Below are 20,930 nucleotides of genomic sequence, written 5' to 3'. Positions count from 1 at the left end.
TCATCTGTAGCCCTCACAACAGGTTTCCTCCAGTGCTTTGTAGGTGCCACTAGTGCCCCAGGAAGGTAAGATTCAGGATCAGGGGGCATAGTTCCCCAAGCTCTGCTAATGCACATCCTTGCGCCACATTGCATCCAAGGGGATTTAAAGTTATGTGGGTTCACTGGGGATGCAGATGGATAGGTGACAGCGGCTCTGGTAGGTCCCTATGAGCTGCCTTCCTGACCAACAATACTGCAGCAGCAAAGAGCTTGGTGCAGGCAGAAAATTCGCCTAGGAATCCATTCAAGCTGGAATTGAATCCCGATGCCAAGACCACAGTGATATCGGTACCCAACCCCACGGGTCTGGCACCAAGCATGTCGTTGCTAAAAGCTCTGGTCATGCCGCAGTGCAGAAATAGCCACTCGACGTGGGTGCCCAGCCAAGGGCTGCATCACACAAACCAGAGCTGGGGTCAGGTCAGCACGAAGATGGGCAAGGCAGAGAATAAGAGAAATGCCCATGTTTTACAATGGAAAAAAGGCAATGAAAACAAGCAATTAGTATACAATCATATTGGAATCCTGAGACAGACGTGGGAATCAAACAAGTTCTCCAGAGTCCAACGCCAGGGCCCCAGTTGCAGTATCAGCCCTACACACAGACACAAACACAGCCTCTCTGGCATCTGCCCTACGGGAAGCAAGGAACTTAATATTTATCTCTTAAAGACTCCTTCTTGGCAAATAAAATCATGAATATCTGTACAGCACTTTAAAAGCCTTGAACAGAAGGCTCTATCAAAGCACTGTATTAATAGTTTGTTTGTTTTTGAAAAAGGGAACAGATGGACAAAATCTTGGAAAAAGAAAGAGAAACAAGATGTGATTTTATGTTGTAAAATTCCTTTCCCTCTTCCAGAAGTGACTAACACCCTCTACTTGGTGCTATTGTACAACAAAGATAAAGGTAATTGGTTTGCTAGATTTTTTGGTATGTGTAGAAATCCCTCCACCAAGTAAAGCTGCAAGCCACCAGCCCCCCTCTCCACTAGTACACGAAAACCTGATGTAGACTTGCCAATTGATAGAGCCATTTCTGGCACTCTTTTATTTCCTCATCTCCCTTGCTCTTTGGGAAGTGATGAGGCATTGTCAGGCACAAGCACCTGGATGCTGGATCACAGGGGGCACTGCACAGCAGCTCTCGACAGGAAGCTCCATGAAGATAGATTTCCACTGACAGTGTTCTGCATCACTCCAGACAGACTCGGGCTGATGTGCCTTTTCCTTTGCTTCTCCAGGCTATACTTATTTCAGAGCCACTTCATTGCACTCTTCCCTGTGGATATTCCCAGAAAGCAAAGCCAATTTATCTTGGGTTCATCAGTTCATCAAGGATTTTCTTTTAGATCTGCAAAGGGCCTGTAGCACACAACTCTGGGCATGCCTTAAACATAAGTTATCTTATGGTACAAGAAGCAAGTGAGGGCCACTTGAAATCACAAGACAACACCAGGAACAGTTGTTTCACTGCTTCCAAGATCCCGTGCTTGCAACGAGGTAGTCCCCACCTCGCATTTGCACCAAGCAGTCCACATAAGAAATAGATAAGCACAGAATAGAGCAGGCTCCAACAGTCAGCAAATCCCTTCACAGCTATTGAGACAGCTTTCATTAATACCCACATATCTCCTCTTTCCTAACAGCTACCAAAGTCGTTTTTAAAGTCAGAAAACTGCTTCAGCCCCATCCAGCCCTTTAACAGGCCGGGGGGCTGCAGGCTGTGCAGTAAGACAGACATTTGGTTCCACAGGAGATTTTGAAATGTTACAGCATGGCATGGTTTCCAGTCCCAAAGCAATCACAGGGAGATAACCTCCAGAAAGGAGAACTAGGCAGCTATATTTTTAATTTTCAGATGCAACCCACATACATATATTTACACATATGTAAGGCCACTGCAATTAAAGTTGAAAGGTTTCATTAAAAATAGTAAGTTGGACACAGAGAACTTTTCCTGTGTAATAAGAAAACTGAGACCTGGGTGAACAATACAACTTTCACAGCTTTTCAGTTCTTTTCAACAAAAGGTTCAGCTCTAAGTGCAGAAAGTCCCTAAAAGGAAAGGCAGCAAAATGCACGTAACAAACCCTCCTCCTCTAGCACAGAGCTCCATGGATATGGCCATGGGTAGCTGGGCCTTTCCTCAATCCAACAGCTCAGCCCCTCACACCCTGCCAGGGTCTGGGGCTCAGCACCAGCCAGCAGTGACACTGCCACCTCTCCTGCCTTGCTGCGGCACATGGGATTCCTGGGGAATCAGCAAGTTCTTGCTGCTGACTGGAGAAATTTGATCAGATGTGGCTTGAGATGGTGCAGCTGGACCTGAACGTCTCTGCTATTAGATGTGCTAGCTAGAGCACAGAGCTAGGCTTCCAACTGGTGGGGACAGCCAGCCTCCCCTGGAGCACATCGATAACCCTTGCATGAGGTTTGAACACCACATCATCGTGGGCAGAATTTGCCCAGCAGCTCCAAAGATGGGAAGGAATAAGGTGATACAGACATCCTTCAGGAAAGCCAGAAGGACAGAAGTGCTGGATTTCTTCAGTATCTTTGTGCATCTGAATGTGATGATAGCTGGCACCGGGAAAAGGTCTGCGTCCCCCCTTTCCTGCCGCCACCCCCACTAGCATGCTGGGGAGCTCCTTGTGAAAGGAGCGGTCCTGAGCTCTGCAGAGCTGTGTGTATGAAGTTTTTGGCATTGCCATCGTGACTCCCTTGGTAAAGGCAACAAGAGCACTGCATTACTGCTGGGCACTTGGGAGGAACTAAAGGCCCCAGAGAAACACACTGAAAACAGAGCTGTGCGCCTCAGACTTCGGTTAGCTTGCAAGCACAACTAGACGGCCTCCTTCCATCCCTGCACAAAGTCACCACAGACAGGGATAAAGCTCCCTTTTGGGGCATGAGAGGGTTCCTTGTGTCCTGCTGCCCCTGACCCAGCTGGAGCAGCATCTCCCCAGGCATTCAGCACCAGCGGGATGAGGAGAGCACTGCCAGCAGCAGCCCAGCTCCAGGACACCTCCGGCCTCCCCTAGGAGCACGAAGGAAAAACTGCCGAAAGCATCCTCCCCGACAGTTTCTTCAGGTTCATCCTAAAACTACCTGGGATTGTTGGGTTTTGGGGTTGACTTCAGTTACAGTCCCAGGGCTCCTGCTTGTCCTGCTCTAGAGGCTTTTTTCCCGGAGCAGTGCTGAGGGCAGAACAGAGCAGGAGTGCTGCCCTGGCCCCACGCTGTGCTCTAACACACAGAAGCAATGTTTGTACAGAAAACAGCTCAAGCTGCTTCTGCAGAAGGGAGGCATGAGTCAGCAGGTCACCCACCAAAGCAATGGGGCAAGAAAACATCTGAGCACATCGCATGTGTGGCGAGGATGGGATTAGAGCTCCAAACACAGCTAGTTACAGTAAACGCACTTCTATCCACACTGGAATCCAAGCCTCATTATAACAATGAGTGCTATAAAACACGGAGAGGCAGTGCCCATACCAGAGTGCTTCTGCTCTAGGTACAGGTCTCCAGAGATGCGTTCTCTGCTATGAAACCAGTTTTGCTGACCAGGCTGGAGTAAGTCACCCATCCTCTATGTCAGCAAAACAGGATTGCTGTACTCTGAGATCCTTGGATGAAGATCATCACTCAATACCAAATTCTTTACAGTCCCATTTCACCATCTGATTTCTACAGCAGCCAGTGCTCTATATAGAAATGTCATTTGCTTCATCTCACAAATCCACTGATGAGCTGTTACGGGCCCAGATGTCAAGCTTTACAGCAAGAAAAAGAATTAAGATATTTGTAGCAGTTTTGTATTTTGTTTAATACAAAAATAAAATAGACATTTGTGTTAGAAAGGCAAAAAACACTGGGCTAGTGGATGGATCTTCTCTACGTGAAAAGGAAGAACTGTACCAGCAGAAAAACGTTTTAGTTCTCACAAGCAGTAGGAAGGAGGATGGGAACAGCCCAGGCGCTGGCACATCTGGAGGAAGAGATGGACACAGCCACTGCAATGTCAGGGATACAACACTGACAGCCCCAGCCTCTGAAAAACCATGGGTTAAAGCACTCAAACAATTTGAAATTAATGGAAAACACAAATACCTTGCTCTGACAGGTGCTGTAATCTTACCTATGTGCTTTCTCTCAGCCACCATGAGCATTAGGGAAGAAAAAGTGAGATTTGCCTATTTGCACACCTGGCTCCAGGGGCAGGGACCCCACAGGAAACCCAGAAGTGGGGTGATAAAGGGGTGGGAGCTGTATGTGCTGGAGATCTTATTTCACTTGCTCTAGAGTAACTGCTGAGGAAGAAAAGCTGCAGTTAAATATATTTTTTGAAAATTCTTTGCTGTGAGGGTTCATTATTAAAGTCAAGATTTTTATTTTGAGTGCAACTTTTGACATTGTCCAGTCCTGGACACGTGAAATCATCTGTATAATGGGGATGTGGAGGGTGGGTGAGGGGGTGTCTCTGGAACAGGTCCTCCCTATAGGTACCATGCCAAGTTTCCAAGCATTCATTTTCATTTTCCTTACACAGTCCAAGCATATGCATAGGGGTGGGAAACAACCTCACGCTTCTACAACTGAGTGCAGTGATATAAAAACCTCATTCTCTCTCCTTTTATGCTGCCCATAAAGCTCCAAATGTTGCTCTTATATGGAGTCCCCCTCATGCATATAATTGAGTGATTTCTCACCACCTGCATTATGGCATCACTGGGACAAATATTGCCCATTGCCTATGTTAAAACGCTTTTTGCTGACTTCTCAGCTGCTGCTAAGCATGAATTTTTCAGAACCAGAGCAAGGGTAGACAGGAAACAGTATAGGACAATTAATATTTCCAGTTGACCTCGTTAACTTTCATTATGCATCAAGTAGACAATACAAGACTTGGATGGACAACACTTGCCACTTTCTTAACAACCCTGAAAGTCTTTTTGCACTCTTTTTCTGAGAACCTACATACAGCAATAAACCCAATAGGCCTGGAGTTAATTCATTGTCACCACACTCCAGTGAATGCTATAGCTCCCTGACAATGATGCATAGGAAGGCTCTCTTCCTCCTGCTCCTGCCAAGCCGGATTTTCTGATGTCTAATAAAGTAGTGAGCTCATTTTGTACCTTTAGCTGTAAGATGATTTCTCCTCCTTTCAGGAGATAGATGCCAAACCAGGTAGAAAGCATCTATACAAATTAGCTAGAATGATTTAAAAACACATTTCTTCATTGTTTATTAAACTATCACTGTCCAACTTTCAAAGAGTTTGGAAGAAAAAATACAGAAATCAGGAAACTGAGGCACCAAAAAATAGTCATGAGAAAAACTCACTCACACAGCCTGCCATAGGCAGATCAAACTTTTTTGCAAATTGGTGTTCTAATATACCAACAGCTGCATTGTCTGGTACTTGGTAAAAGCAATGGGATGAAATTACGACAGATCTGTGATGAAGTTGCTTCTTTTTTAAACAAAGTTTTTCCTCAAAGTTAAGATTTAAGAAAGGGGAGTAAACTAGATTTCCTCCTACATCATTAAGACAAAGTTGCATTAAACATTTAAGTTATATCAGTTATATCTACAAGCCTGCTCTAAAGGGCAATGCAACACTCACCCTTGGGTTCCCACAGATCCCCTGTGCTTTTTCCACTGAGAAAACATCTTGATTACATGTTCAGATTACAAATCTGAGATGTTCCAGTTTAATTTCTACCTACAATCAACTTCTGGAACAACAATAAAACCTTACTCTTCCTAGCTGCATTTTTATACTTCAGACCTTGCAAAGCCACCCTCAGTACATCATAGCTGTGCCTTGGATAATGATCTAGCAGTACTCATATTTTGCTGTCTTCCTGGCTAGTTTAAATGGATGTTTTGATTCCTGGCAAATTCACAAATTAGGTGGCAAGGGGTAAATATGCAGTACTTAACATGCAAAACAAAATCAAGGACACGTTGATCTTAGTCTGGCTTTGCATTGTTCAGTGTAAACAAAGTCCTGTGACTTCCATAAAGGAAAGCTAAAAATGAAATAGTATGACTTTTTTGTCCAGAGAATATTTTGTGCCTCCTTGTGCTAGGATTTAACCCCTTCCTGTTGCTGCGTAGGCAATTTCTTCCAAGTTCAGTGATGCTTAGGGGGAGATCTGGCATCCCACCCAAACTGACCTACTCACCCACTCATCTTCTTCCAAGATTAGAGCACGGGTTACAAGAACTGCAAAAGATCCGGTAATCCTGCTTTATCTTCCGCCTGGTAATGCTGAATTACATCCTATAATCCCTGCCGCAGGGCAGCACTTATGTGAAGAGACTGGACACTGAATGGATGCTACAAGTTTGTGACAGACTGCACACTGCCCTGGATGGTACCAGAGAAGTGGCTGCTACAGATCACTCATTCCTTCTCCTCCTGGAAATCACTGCCCAAGTCCCACGAGGTCAGTAGCTGCTTGAGATGGTGCAAACTGCCTGTGAAAGGCTGGCTGAGCACTCGGATGCACACAGTACCCAGAGTTGACAATGGTCAGGGTAGACAAACTATCCCAGGGCACAACTGGGAACCTTTATCATGTTTTGACAGCTTTTGACTTCACAACTTGGAATAATGACTTCTGCAACCTAATGGACCAACCTGTGGACATTGAACACTTACACTGATTTTAAACAGAGATATGGTAGAGAAATGACTCTTCCATAAATAAAACCAATTTTCTCCAGCTTCATTTCCAAAATACTGGCAAAGCACAGCTGACACTTTCTGCTGTAACTTCAGCTGTAGCTCTAACCCCACCATCTGGGAAGTGCAGCTGCATTGGCCCCAGCTTTGGCAGGAGGTGCTGGGGAAGGCAGCCCCCAGCCCAACCCCAGCAGTCACATCAGGAAAGGGCAGCAATGACCCTGTGTCCAGCAAGGGTAGGAGCAGGTGACAGGTAGCAAGATCCTTGAGGTTATTTGGAGGTAAGACCATTGGATGACAAATAGGAAAGAAGCATAAATGTGTATATTTTTGTTGTGCGATGAAATGGTGAGTTGGAGAACAGAAACTATTCCCTCTACCAGATACTGCAGTTGGATGAAGTGGAACAGGAGCACAGTGAAAGAAAGGAAGAGCAACCAGGCTGCTTTGGGATGAGACTGAAGAGAGAAGGGGTATGGCCACACATGGACATAAGCACCCACGGTGTGAACAGCAAACATCCAAAGATGAAGACCTAGCTCAAGTCTGGTGCTCTTTGAAAAATAAGCCTTATTTAGCTGAGACTTCCAGCTCCCTGGGGAGGGGTGCTGTACAGATAAACTTTACTCTTTATCCACACACTGTGCCAGAAATCACAGCAAGCAGGATTCAGAGCCAGACCCATTTTTAACCACATTCACTAAATTGATCCTCTTTCCTCTTACGGTAGTAAAACCTACAGGGTTCAGGGGACTACCTAGTGGGACTAAACCACTACATTACCATAGTCCAAACCTTAAAGCATTTAGGAAAAAATGGGTGTTATTTTAATACTTCAGTACTAAAACAGCTTGGCCCCACTGCCCCCAGCTCCCATCCCACGCCATAGGTGTCAGGGTCAGGCTTGCTCCCATGGCATGAGTGAGGCTGCCAAGAGCCTCACTGGCAGCTGGTCCTCAGGCTCCTGCTGAGCTGCCTCACCTCCTGCATGTAGGGCCAGAAACCTATTTGGGATCAACACAGCAGGCAGGAGGAACAATAGGAAGATGAGACAGGTCCCGCTCACACTGCGGCTTGCTTCCCCCCCCCCTCCCCCTCCCTCCAACCCCAAACTCTGATTTACTTTAACTACCAGATTTCTGCTTTAACCACAACCACCAGATGCACCCCAGATGAAACCCAGGCCCTCGTACAGTTTCTCAGCAGAGCTTCCTTCCAGCTCAGACACCACTTCACACTCAGCAAGTCACTGGTCACCTGGTAGACATGCCATAAAATTACAGTTATTACAATTGCACAGTTCTTTCCTGGCCATCCAGTCTGGGCAGCTGCAGGTCACGGTCTGCAGTGCATCCCCAGGCTGCCTTCTCCCTCCTGAGCACCTTGTGGTTATTTATCTGCCTTGCAGACTTTTTACCCCACCCCACTGCTCAACCTGCAGTAAGGAGACCTCCCTCCTGCCCAGCAAGCCCCCAGTGGCACAGCTCCCAGCACTGACTGCGCTGCAGCCCATCGCCCTGCCCACGGGCTATCGCCCCCTGCCCGGGAGGAGAGAGGCTCTGCTGTGCTTTTACAAGCTCAGGACAGCCAGTCCAACATGAGGTTTAGGGCAGGGGTTTATTCCCTCACAGCTCCTTACCAGACTCAGCCCACCTCTCAGTGAGCAGCAGCCCTTCCTGCTAGGCAGCTTGATTTCCCACCTGTTTTGGCAGTGCTATCAGAAAAGCAGCCAAGGCTAAACACGTACAAGCATCGAGACACCCCCTTGGATCCCTAACAGCCCCTGTTGGAGAAGGCAGCCCACTTCCCAAAGACAAGCCTCTGCCTCCCAGCAGCGTGGAGAAGCTGGGAGACACCCAGGTTTTGTTCTTTTTCTGCCTCGTTACTCTAGTGAGGGGTCCAGCTGATTTCTCTCACCCCTGTTCATGGTGGTAAGCAGCACGCACCCTCAGCAGGCTGGGGAAAAGCCCAGTTTCTACCTGCCCCCCCTTCCTGCGTTATCATTCACCTTCCTCTCTGCAACACACTGTGGTATTGTGCCCTGTCTTGGCATGGGTGCCTTCCTGCAGATGCCACTGCCAACCAGATAATCAGTGCTTATTGCCATGATGGTCTCTAAACATCAGTACCCAGGGGAAATCCTAGGGTATTTATTAGGTCACGGCCGTTTGAGTGCACAGAAATGAAACTGGGGTCCCTCATCCCAATGGTCCAGACAGAAGTCCCTTGCACCTGTTAGCAAGTCTTACTGCCAACAGATAGGAGCTATATTTGATTTTATTTTATTTTTTTTAACAGCTCAGTAGATCATGTCAGCAGACAACAATGTGCTCACTCCACAAGACACAGAATTTGACAGGCAAAACAACCTGCCAGTTACTTATCATTAGTGCAAATGACTGATTTTTCGGTTCACTGGCAGTTCAGAATAATCTGAAGGTTTTATTTTGAGTCAAACTGAAGATCTTCTTTCCTGAATTTTCAGTTCACCTTGATATTTAACATTTCAGCCCCAATCTCTAAGAGATTGAAAAGGTTCTTTTTAAGACAAAAAGAAAAAAATGATTTAATCTAAAACTATTTCTATTAGTTTTAGAACTTTCAACTAAAAATATTGAGATTCAATAGCAGATGTTCCTTCCAGCAAAGAAACTTTTCCCAGTTGAAATCCAGACTTTCCTTGGACAAACCTCTTTTATGAAAAATTTGGAACAGCCTTGGCTTGCCTGCTTCCCCCCGTCATGCTGCAAACGCTGTCACCCACATCTATTTTTCATAGGCTCAGCACAAAGCAGCCACAATCAAAAGGGGTTATGGGAAATGAGGGGCATTTCTTCTTCCCCCCTCCCAATCATGCCTCCAAGACCTTCTGCACACCAGCAGAATCCTGTTCTGCCTCATCCCTGACTATTTTGCCTACCTAAAGTCAGCTGCCTTATGCCATCCACTGGCTTGGAAAGAAAAACACATTGAGGAGTCAACCAAAAAAAAAAGCAGTAGGTGTTCAGGCCAACCCTGCAGGTGCTTCTGCAATTGAGCTTTGGCTCAGGGCAGCAAGTGTTAGTGACTTTTAATTTCCTCTGTCCCCAGGCATCCTGGATAATATCACTCAGATAGCACCAATTCAACTCCTGACCTGGCAGACAGTGCTGGGTGTCCCACCACGCTCCGTTGAGTACAGTAAGCTTCGCATAAGCCCGATAAGCCACTAGGCTAGTTTGGTGAGTCATTTAATATCGCTGCACATGCTTTCCCCTACAACTTCCAAAGGATAGGAGGAATCTACCGCCAGGGGATTAAAGACCCCCAAACAAATTTTAAACACAAATTGAATTTTTTAATTGGACTGGAGTGCTGAAGCATATTCAGATCTTGACCTCAAATCAGATCAGAAAGGAGAAGTAGGAAGTCAGTTGGCTCTGGGGGTTTGTGCGGGGTCACAGGTGCCTTTAATAACTGATTCCACAAGTTAATAGCTTGGTTAGGGATGGGAATAGACTAAAGATGATACCAAGGAGCTGAAGTTTCAGCCAGGTCACTTTAAAACAGGAGCTAATATTGGAAGATCACAACTGAAACAGGAGATAGGAAAGATCTATATTTATATTTAATTATTTATTATTATTTAATTATTAAATATTTAATCTATTCTTATTGCAAAACATAATTGTGACAAATTTCTGAAAATTTGTCAAGCCACATCCTATCCTTAGGGAGGACTTTCTTGCATTCATTGCTCCTGCTGGGGAGCAATTTCAAAATCAGAGGATAAGAAATTTTCTCCTAATTAGCAGCCCAAGACTGTGGTTAGAAAATAACTTTCTTCTTTAGCTTTAGTAACAATTATCTGTTTAGGAACAACCACACCAAGGGTGCACAGACCTCTGCAACACCAAGGACCATGTTATTTGTCCCACCTTTGAGAAGACAGCCATCGACCAACTGCTTCACCACATTGTTTTATATGATGCACATCAATCAGCTGTTTGATACTCTGAACAAAATGTTGAACCACTGCTTGATCTCCAGTCACCCACAGCAACATTTTCTGATGCAGGTTGCCCCAGTAACCTGAAAAACCTACATACAGCAGATTGCTGTGTGTGTATTGGGTGTTACAGGGTCCCACCTTTGTTCATAGCAAGGACAGGATTTAATGTTAAGGCAGAGGGGGCTTCACAAGCCTTTGGCCAACTGCTCAAGCAACCACAAGCTACACTGACCCAGCTTGGGAGATGCTCTACTGCCCTACACTGTCTCCTCCTTGTTCTGTCTCAGCTGCCTGGGGGCACACATTTCCAAAGGTGTCAAATGGAACCGAACCACGTCGAGAGTTTGTATGTAGCTTCTTGGAGCTGCTCTGAGAATTGAAGAGTCCCAGCAGAATTTCAAATCTGTGTCTCAAGTTCAGCACTTCACCAAAAGATCAACAAGAAAATCTTTGAGTGTCTGAGAGCCACTGGGTTGCGAAGTGCTTAAAGATTTGGCTGCTACTGGGAATCTTGTTCTGATGTTTATTCAAGTCATGGCCTGAGCACCCACAGCTCTGATTGCAGACAGCAGGAACCAGGAGCACTCGGCATTTTTTGAACATCTTCGATCTGTTAACTGACATTTTCTGAAGATGAAAAGCTTTTAGGTTGACTGCCTAGGAGAGAAAGCCCCCTGCCACCCCAGCCAGCTCTTGCATGGGCATTGGGCCCAGACAGCATCAACAACCTTTGAGCCTGACTTACAGGACTGAGGCAGTGAAGAAAAGCTCCCATGACACCATTCACATTCAGGTCCTGTTGATGAAACTACCAGTTACTAGTTCCAAAAACAGTTTTTTATACCATGCTGGCTTCAAAATTCACACCAACAGGCAGAGTGGCATCTTTCACATAGCTCCTTAAAACTCTTCCGTACCACAAGCCTTACACCTCACACCCATCTGGCACCAGGCTGGCCCATGGCAAGGCACAACTTCCTCCTCATTTCGTTCTCCTCCCGACACTCATTCATTTTGTCCACTTGTTGCATCCTGTCTCATTCCTGTTCAGGCGTTTGTCAGGGAAGGGAAGGTTGTTTTTGCTACTTGCCTGTGCTGCACCCAAAGTAATGAGCCCAGAACTTTATGCAATCTCCTACCTGATATTCTGATTTAAGCTAGGACAAGATTCCACCACCACCCCCGATGACCAAGTACAAAACAATTTTAATAAAACAAGAATAATTGGGAAATCTCCTTTAGGGTCTGTCCAAAGCCTTTAAGGAGAAAATTTTTGGGTTGCAATGGTTTAACTCCTCCCCTCACCCCCCTCCACCCCCCCTTCAAGAGCTCTGCACATAGAAAACATCCTTTTGAAAAAAAAGAAAAATTGTCTGCAAGCTGTTGGAAAATGTTTTGTCAACATCCCTATCCTTCCCTTGACCAAAACCCCAAACCACACCAAGCAGCGAATAGGTTGGGTCTTACAGAATCAGATATTTCAGGCAAGTTTACTCCTCATTCACAAATCCAAGCCAGTTCTTCAGGCAAAACAAGTAGTACAACCATGACTTCAGGTCATTTGTGACCTTGGCCTTATTTGAAACAAATGAGCGCCAAACGCTTACAGATTCGAAGTCTTATCCCCAAACATCCAAAACCTCATTTTGTTTGCTTGGTATTAGAAAAGTTTGTTGTTTTTTTCCTTTCCAAACAAATCCTTCCTGCCTTGGACAAACTGACATTGTGCACGCCCTTGAGCATTAAGAAGCAAGGCAGAGTGTTCCTTTCTCATTACATGGCTTGGCTTATCAGCCCAGCAAAGGTTTGGGTTTCAGGCGTGGCTCCGTGCCAGGTGTGACAGACCACTTGCCATTCACACAGCACCGAGGCAGGGAGCACAAAGCAGGGCTTACAGACTTTGTTATCACAAGCTCCAGGAAGCCACGCTCCCACCTGCTGATCCTAACAGACAAGCAAACAGCCTCTAACCCCAGAAGATGGATCAGGAGGAATTCAATTATATTTAACAGGTTGATTGAGAGATATCTTGTGACTTGCCCACTGGAAATAGGAACAGATCCTCAGCTGCTGTACTTTGATTTCGCTGCTCTATGGCCAAAATCCACAGAGGAGAGGGACCGATAGAACTGGGACAAGATGTTTGCTCTAACATATTATCAAGAACATTAATGCAGAGAATTTATCTTCTAAATAGATTGGACGTTATTTAAAAGTGAAGAACCAGCAAGAAGTTCATTCCTGGACAGGGTGATGAGCTGATGTGCTAGATAATGCCACAGAAGAGAAACTCCATCCCAGGTTACCTATAAAAGCATGACCACCTTGAACCAGTGAGATGGCCTGTTAGTGTACACTACTAATAAAAAAACAGCAACGCATCTACCACCTATGGGTTTGGGAACTGCATGTTGCATATACATAAGCATGCAAAATACCCTACCTGTGAACTGTTTTCATTCGTTTCCTAGCAAAAATTGGCTCCTTATACTGTCTGGATGTTCAACAAAACCCATGAGATGTTTTACCATGTTTCCTTGTGCCACTTCAGACCTCATGAGCTTACTGCTAGGATCCTTCAGAATATGCATCTCCAGCAGGATTTGCAGTGAACAATCCCATAAAACTAGTGCCCCATTGGCATGATCAAGTAGCCAAATCAAATTTTGTCTGTAGTGGATTGAAACACGGTGCCATTGGCCAAGGGGTCACCTCTTTCCCCCAGAATGTCAACTCTCAGACAGCAGCAAGGGAGGGAAGGAAGAAGAGAAGTTCCTACAGGTGTGGAGCACGAGTACAGGCTTTGAAAGGGCAGTTAAAAATGTTCCCCAAAGCATTCAGCAGGTACAAGAGCTCAAGTCACTTTTTCATACATTAGGTGCTGAAGTGGCTGTCCTGATCACAGAAGCACAGCACCTTGAAGTCCTAGAGGTGTTTATCACCAAACTAATCCCACAAGTTAGAACAGCATTGCTATTTCCATTGTACTGCGAGGGAACTGAGTCACTGCACTGACGTAACTTGCCTGAGGCAGAAGATGAAGTCTGGGACAGAACAGAGAACTGAGCGAGAGTCCCTCAAATTCCTGGTATGCACTCCAAGCCCAGACCATCCCCATAGCCCATTACATTTGTGAAAACATCTGAGAGGGCTTTCAGTAGAGAGTAAGGTTTTTACTAGCTTGAGCACACACAAGTGCCAGCCATGCCTATCTGGGTGAGTCTGCTGCAGCAGGACAGCATGCCATTGCATCACAACCCAAAAACATGCTGCAAAGCCCACAGGAAGAGAACCTGGTGCCAGGCACGGGACTGCCTGGCAAACTACAGGGAGCTGAGGAACCTCCAGCACAAGCAGCATCATGCAGCACCTGATCCAAAGCCCAGCAGCAGCCACTGTCTCTAGAATGCTTTCAACACACGTGTTTTAATGATCACTCAACATGAGAGGTATTTGCAAGAGATCTGGTTTTCCATGTAATGAGGTCCAGCAGGTGAGGAATAGCAATTAGATTTTGCACTGCTCTGCACACTCTGAACCAAGCAAACCAGGACCTTAAAGGCATAAATCCTAGCCCTCTGTTTTCCCTTCCAAGATGGAGCTTAACTGCTAAAAATCCAGCTGCAACATAATGCTCAATTGAAGGTGCTGAATGCATTGGACAGCTGAACTTCGTAGAAATGCTCACCAGGACTTGGAGAAGCTCTCCATCTGTTCAAAGATGAGTCAAGAGATGACAGTGCTCCATCTCCAGCTAACTCCAGCGATATCTTGGAGCTGTTTTACCTGGGTAACAGTGAACATTGGGTGGAAACCCTGTTGAAACTGATGGAAGTCATTTAGCACACTTGAACTCAGTTCTCTAGCAAGAGAGCATTAACCATGAGGCACCAGGGTGGGCTATGGTAGCTGTATTTTACAAAGATAAAAAACACTGAAGTTTGTGCAGCTGGAAAATGAATGTAGTCATTGCACAAAAACCAGCCACCACTGGCAGCAGCAGAGAGATAAAAGTTGCTAGAATTTGATTGCGCTCATTATTAAAACTTATCTTTAACCATCTCTGTCTATTGATTTCTAGCCAACTATTAACTAGCAATGACCTTAGCAGCTTGAAAATAACTGGGGAAGTCAAGTAAACAAAGGGGAACCCAGCTGCATACAAAGAACCGAGATATTTACAGAGACCCTCTTTGCTTCTGCTCATTGCAATAAACTTGAGCTGGGTATTTTTCCATTTAAACATCTGAGTCAATGATCCAAGAAGCTGAGGGTGTGGACAAGGAACTGAGTATAAAGAGGAGCAAAAGGAAGGAATAGGAGCTAATTGCAATTGTTTCTAGAGTCTTGAATTAAAATAATCTGAGGTAAAGTCAGAAGACAAAGGTTTATATTTTGGGAGTTAAGTTCCACCGCCTGTAAGCCTTCTCATATATTAAGCAGAAGCACTAGTTATACACAGGTCAGTTTTACTTTCCTGATATACCATTATACTGTACCTACTGCCAAAGAAAGACACCATCTTTTAAAAGTCTGATGAAAGTGAGCATCAGGAGTCCTAGAATGAGAAACCAAGTATTTAATCTCTCACGTTTTATCATCAATACCCAAGCCATTCCAGGCATTAGCATTCCTCTTTCCACAATTTAAGAATTTACATCCTGTGTGACTTCTCTTCACCAGCACATCTACCCTGGTGTCCCCCACACTTCCCTTCACACAGTGCTCCAAGATCCCCTCTGCAGGCCCTATGACCTGCCCCTTTCCCAGCCCATGCTTCCAGGACTGATGACATCCTCCAAACTCTCCCCCCTTTCCAACAAGATCAGCTCCTTCCCATGTCCTGTAACTACCAGCAGAGCAAGAAGCAGCTTTTGCTATGGCATGTTTCAGGCTGGGTGCCAGCTGGACGCTCATCCAACTGGCCAAGCAGTATCTAACTTCTGATAACTCCCACAATCTCGTACACAGGGCACACTATTGCCTGATCATTGATTTTTGCAAGAAGCTTTTAGAAACAGGGTTGTTTGAGACTTCAGCTTCCTTGTTTACAATGTTTGAAGAAGGTCAACAAGTTCTTTTTTTTGAAGGAATACAATAGAAACTACCAGTATTACTGTTCGGGAAATAATTAACATTCTTACACACCACTTTCTGCACTACCTCATTTTTGGCCTTACGATCAGAGCAATAGTTCCTAAGAAAAATCTCAAAATCCTGGAAAAACCTTGTTAGCACATAAGCCTGTTGGATCTAATGGCCACTCTCTGCAAGAGGGAAGTCCAAAATTGGGCCAATTTGTGGTGACTGTACAGATCAGAGCGGGAAATTCTGGAGAAGCGTTGGAGCATTGGGTTTCAGAGGTCAAGTGTGGGTCTGTTTCTCCTTGGAGAACAGAGGTGGGGGCATTCACATATCCAAGTTCACACAGGGCATTGTCATCTGTAATGAAGCAAGAACCACCAAGGTCTATTTAGTCATAGTCCCACACTACAGAAGAAGATCTTGCAAAATCCTGGTGCTTCCAGTTTGTGGGGAAATCCTTCAGAAGAGCTTTGTGTGCTCTCATCCTCACCCTAGAGGATCTAGAACTGCCAGTGCAGCATGAATGAGCAAAATCATTTGAGACCAGAAGAGGAAGCTATCCAAGTTCTTCTGATTTCCAGACATCTGGACTTCAGTAAAATATTTTTGGCAATTCAGCCATCCACACAGATGACTTTTTGGACTGACACTCTGACGACCCTTCAGCCATCCAACCTTCACATTGAACTTCGTAACTGTTGACCCAATTTGGTCATATCTAAAGGACTAGTAGAAATTTTGGCAGCAAGAAGTATCCAGCGTTTGGAAGAACCCTGGAAGTAGAGATAAAGACCCAGATGAGGTCCTTGTTGTGGAAAGGCCTATGCTACACAACCCTTTGGAAACAGGGTGTATGTCCTGCCTGTCCAACAAGCACTTGCACGGTTCTGTCCCTCTACAGCATTACGTTATCTTCTGTGCTGTAGAGTCACAGGAAGAGCCGTGTGAAAAGAGCTGGGGTTGTTATGGCAGAAACAGAAGTAGGATGAAAAGGCCAAAGGACAAAAATCCACAGGAGACTGCAGTAACTCTGGTGTTCAGGAAACAACAAGGCTCTTTCCCATCCCTTCATCTTCTTCCTGTGAAGGGTGAAATTACCCACCCTAAAGACAGGAAGACACATACACCTCCCTCACCAGAAGAGGCACAGTGTTATAATAGCAGGGCTATTTTTTCCCCAGGAAAAAGGATGAAATCAGCTATTTACACTGGACAAATTACAAGCTCTGGAAAGCACATGAGGCACACAAAGAGAGCAGTTGTATCACAAATAAATATATGGTGGGGGTTAAACTTATTGATTAGCTTTGTAAACGCAGTTGCCCAATCAATAGCAATTTCTGGAAATGCCTGGTACTTATTTGGTGCAGCTTGTACAATGAGGATAAATAATAAGAGTACTTAGGGAGCACGTCTCCTGACACCATTGCCAAGCCCCTTACAACACAAAAACAAACTACGGTACAACTGCACAAGCCAGGATTAATCCACTACACCTTTAAAAAAAGAAAAAACAACAAGCACAAATCCAAACATAACCACACTATCAAAATAAGCACTTGGATCCCAAAGGTATCTACTTGGGTTCCTGCTGGTTTTGCTGTATATGACTAGCACTGGATCCAGAACAGTACAAAACTCATTCATTTGCTCTGCCCTTCTGCATGAGCCATGGATCCTTGCAGGACCCCTGTTCTATGGAAGTACACAACACCTTCTTCTCCTCCCTCAACAACCAGATTGCTGTAGGTATCCCTCTGGACACAGCCTCAAATTTGGGGAGAGAAAGAAATGCAAAAGCAGCTTGCCAGCCCCAGTGCCATGCCATCACTAGCCCCTGCCCCTCGCAGCCTGGGTTTGAGCACATTGCTCTCTCACACCACCTTGTTCTTTATCTGGACCCAGCCATGTGAGAGCAGGGTCCCGTATTTAGGTAGCATGACCCCAAATAAACCATGGCACACACTGCTGGCACAATGAAGATGCAGCACAGACACCAAGCATCCTCACGAGTGGGGCTGCAGAGCTCCCCATCAGCCCTGACCCAGGCTTCTGGATATACCTCAGCTCTGCAGTAAAAGTAGCACCTGATGGGAAGGAGGGAAAATCCACTCCAGCTCCCCAGAGGCTCCTCTGCTTCCCTTCTTCACAGATAGGAAGTTTGCTCACATTGTAGCATGAGATCATAGCACAGGAAAGACTGAGGAACCAGACACTCATTTAAGCTGCAGCTTTTTTAGTGCAGCTGCCAAGGATAATGATGTTTGCGTGAAACGTGTTTACAGATATTGCTCACAGCCCTCCAGTGAGGTGGCCTGCTCAAGAGCCACTGGCCAGCTCATCACAACAAAGACTTTCACCCACCCTACTTACTTTACCTGGCTGCGTCACTGCAAACAAGACAGGGCAGGCAGCTCTCCAGTCTATCCCAGAGCACCCAACACAGCTCCTGATGGCGGGGGGAGCAAAAAAGGAAAGGTCCTTACAACCTACTTTCTCATATACTTTTTGGCTGATAGTGTATTTACATGCAAATCGCTGCCAGCTGCATGCTGAGGGGTCATGATAGCCGTTCTTCTCACTGGGAATAACCTACAGGTGTTTCTCATTCTCGCCAGGGCTCTGCTGACTTCTCCCTTTAGCTCAGCCTTTCTCATGAGGTCTCAGGACCCAGTGGTCTAGGACAAATGCTAAAACCTTGTCTTTCCTGCAGGAAAAATATCATTTACTCCATCCCTCAGTGAGAGATTGTATGGGACTGCGTTGGTTTGTAAATCGTGGCAGGATGAGAGCAGTTAATGTGGAGTAGGAATGATTCATTTTTCTGCTCCTAAAATGCTGGTATTACTCACCAGAAAACTCCCCACATATTCTGAGGGATTTCAGTGCTTTGTGCCTTTTATTAACAGCTCATCTTGTTTGCTTCCTCGTCACAGCATCCTTCTCATAAGGACTTCCTGCATCCTTTGTCACCACCTCACAACATCATCGCGGTGGCCAAATGGCCTGTGGAGGCTGGAAAAAACATTAAGCAGTTAGGGATCATGATCACTCCGGCACTTCCAGAAGGCCACGTTAGCCTCCGTGACTGCAGCCAGCATCCACCAGCACCGTTAGGCGCTGAGACTGTGGGTTGCATGGATCTTCCTTGTGACTCAAAGCAATTTTTATTTACAATCTAGAGCTGAACACACGTTACCAAAGAGTGCATAAATGAAAGCCTTCAGGCTTATTGCACAAATGGGATTTGTGCCCTTCCTTGAATTCCGGCAGCTCCATGGAGGGAGTGCACGCATGCTGCTTTTGGGTAGGATCATGAGATAGCCGGTATGGGGAACTAAAGACATAGCCAGGTTATTTCAGCTATCCATGCCCTAGTGTCCCCAGCTGTAAAACATGTTTCCCTTGCATTGACCTTCAGGCTAACCAGTATAAATTTGTAGGCCTGGAGCTGCTACACACAAAAGGCTACACCAAAATAGAGGAAAACTGGGGGCTATTGAGAAAGTTGAGGAAGGGGACACATTTAACTTAGGAGCATTGTGTGCAACGTCTCCCCTTTTGCTGCATCCTACCAAAACCTGAATTTGCTTCTTGCGTTGTTTTTTGTTGTTGTTGTCGTAAATAACTGATGTGTGAAATGCTGACTCATAAGTCTGGGGTTACAGGAAAGGAAACTTCATTTCTTGGTTAAAAAAAGTTAATTTCACAGCATCGGTGGCTTCCTCCAGGGCTGGCTGGTGAGACCTTGGCCACACAGCGCGCCCTGCAGACACGGCTGGTCGGCCGGTGGTTGGGTTTGTTGGTTTGCAACCGGGAACTCAAATGCCCAGCCAGGAGGCTGGTGACCCCTCTGAATGAAGAGGAGCTTGGCTGAGCTCCAGAAGCAGACGTTGGCCTTCCCCAGTTGCCGTTGTGTCAGATAACAGTGACGAGTCCTCACAGAGCTCAGGACTTGGGCTGCTCGCTGCTGCAGCCTTAGCACGAAGCTCTTCGCTCCTCAAACACCTTGCCATATAGGAACCGAGGGCATGTTACCTGCACCTCGCAGGAGAGAAGAGACTAGGCTCCTTACATTTGTCTCAGCACCTGACCTGCACCGGTTTGCACAGCGCTCAGGCACTCGCGCTCCTGCAGTGAGCCACACGCCGGTGACTCACCCGGCGTCAGACGGAAAGTCTGCAGCAAAGACAACTTCAACTCTTCTGGCGCTCACGGAGGCACTTCTAGCACCCGGGGCGAAGTGACACTTCCCCTCACTCCCTTCAAGCAGCATTATTTCGTCGTGTCTGCCAGGCACAATTTGCTGCTGGGATTTGCTACTTTTATCTCTGCTCTTTGATGGACACCCCTGCGACACTTTTGACTCATCTTCCTTCTAATATTGTCGTGATAGGATTCAACGCCCCCTCCTTTCTGCCCAGACTTTGTAGAAAAGGGGAATTTGGAAACCTCATTCTTGAGCAACTGATGATAGCGGCTCCATTGTGCCTAAGAAAATCAGTCACAGTCTGTGCCTCCAAAAACCGTAGGAATTTTGTTGCTATAGCTGTGCATTGTGTTGCCTATGGCTGCGCGAGGCGCACAATAGAGAACCAGCCTCTGTCCCGCAGAGCTTGAAGTCTTAACAGCAACCCATACACCAAATGTTTACTGTATAAATATTTAGCTAAACAAAGCATCCCAGTCACATAAAAGCTCCATAGATCAGAAAGGTCAACGGAGAAACAAGTTTTTCAGGAGGCTGGGTTTATCCATAGCGTGGCAACGTGCAGAGCTTCCTTGTCATGTCTAGAGTGTAGTGAAAGCTCAGAGGGAAAGAAGGAAGCTGAGATGTAAACCCTTCCCGTTCAAACCCTTCTCTTGCAAACCTTTCCTAAGTAAAATGTTCCCCACCAGATAAAAAAAATAAAAATAAAAAAAATAGAAGCTCCCAAAGTTCAGCAGCATCTTGGGCTGATGGACCCGGGAAGTGCTCAGTGCTCAGTGCCTGTTGTACAGATAGATAGCTCAGATGTGGGGTAGAAAGGCAGTTATACTGGCTTGAAGTTCTTCTATCATGACAGATCAGTTCCTTGAGTACATGTCAACAGGTACAGATGCTGCTGTGTGTA

General features: G+C 45.8%; 1 protein-coding gene across 1 annotated transcript in view; it reads right to left on the bottom strand.

Moving 5' to 3' along the window:
* Positions 1-18,308, bottom strand: part of LPP (LIM domain containing preferred translocation partner in lipoma) — a 387,571-nt gene extending 369,263 nt beyond the window's left edge. Inside the window, exon 1 of the mRNA XM_080603962.1 lies at positions 18,195-18,308. The gene's annotated coding sequence lies outside the window, so the exon portion shown is untranslated. The remainder of the gene's footprint in view (positions 1-18,194) is intronic.
* Positions 18,309-20,930: the final 2,622 nt, after the last annotated feature.

This window comes from Anser brachyrhynchus (assembly GCF_964034855.1).
Source record: "Anser brachyrhynchus genome assembly, chromosome: 9".
Lineage (NCBI taxonomy): Eukaryota > Metazoa > Chordata > Aves > Anseriformes > Anatidae > Anser > Anser brachyrhynchus.
This window is presented reverse-complemented; position numbering and strand designations above follow the sequence as displayed.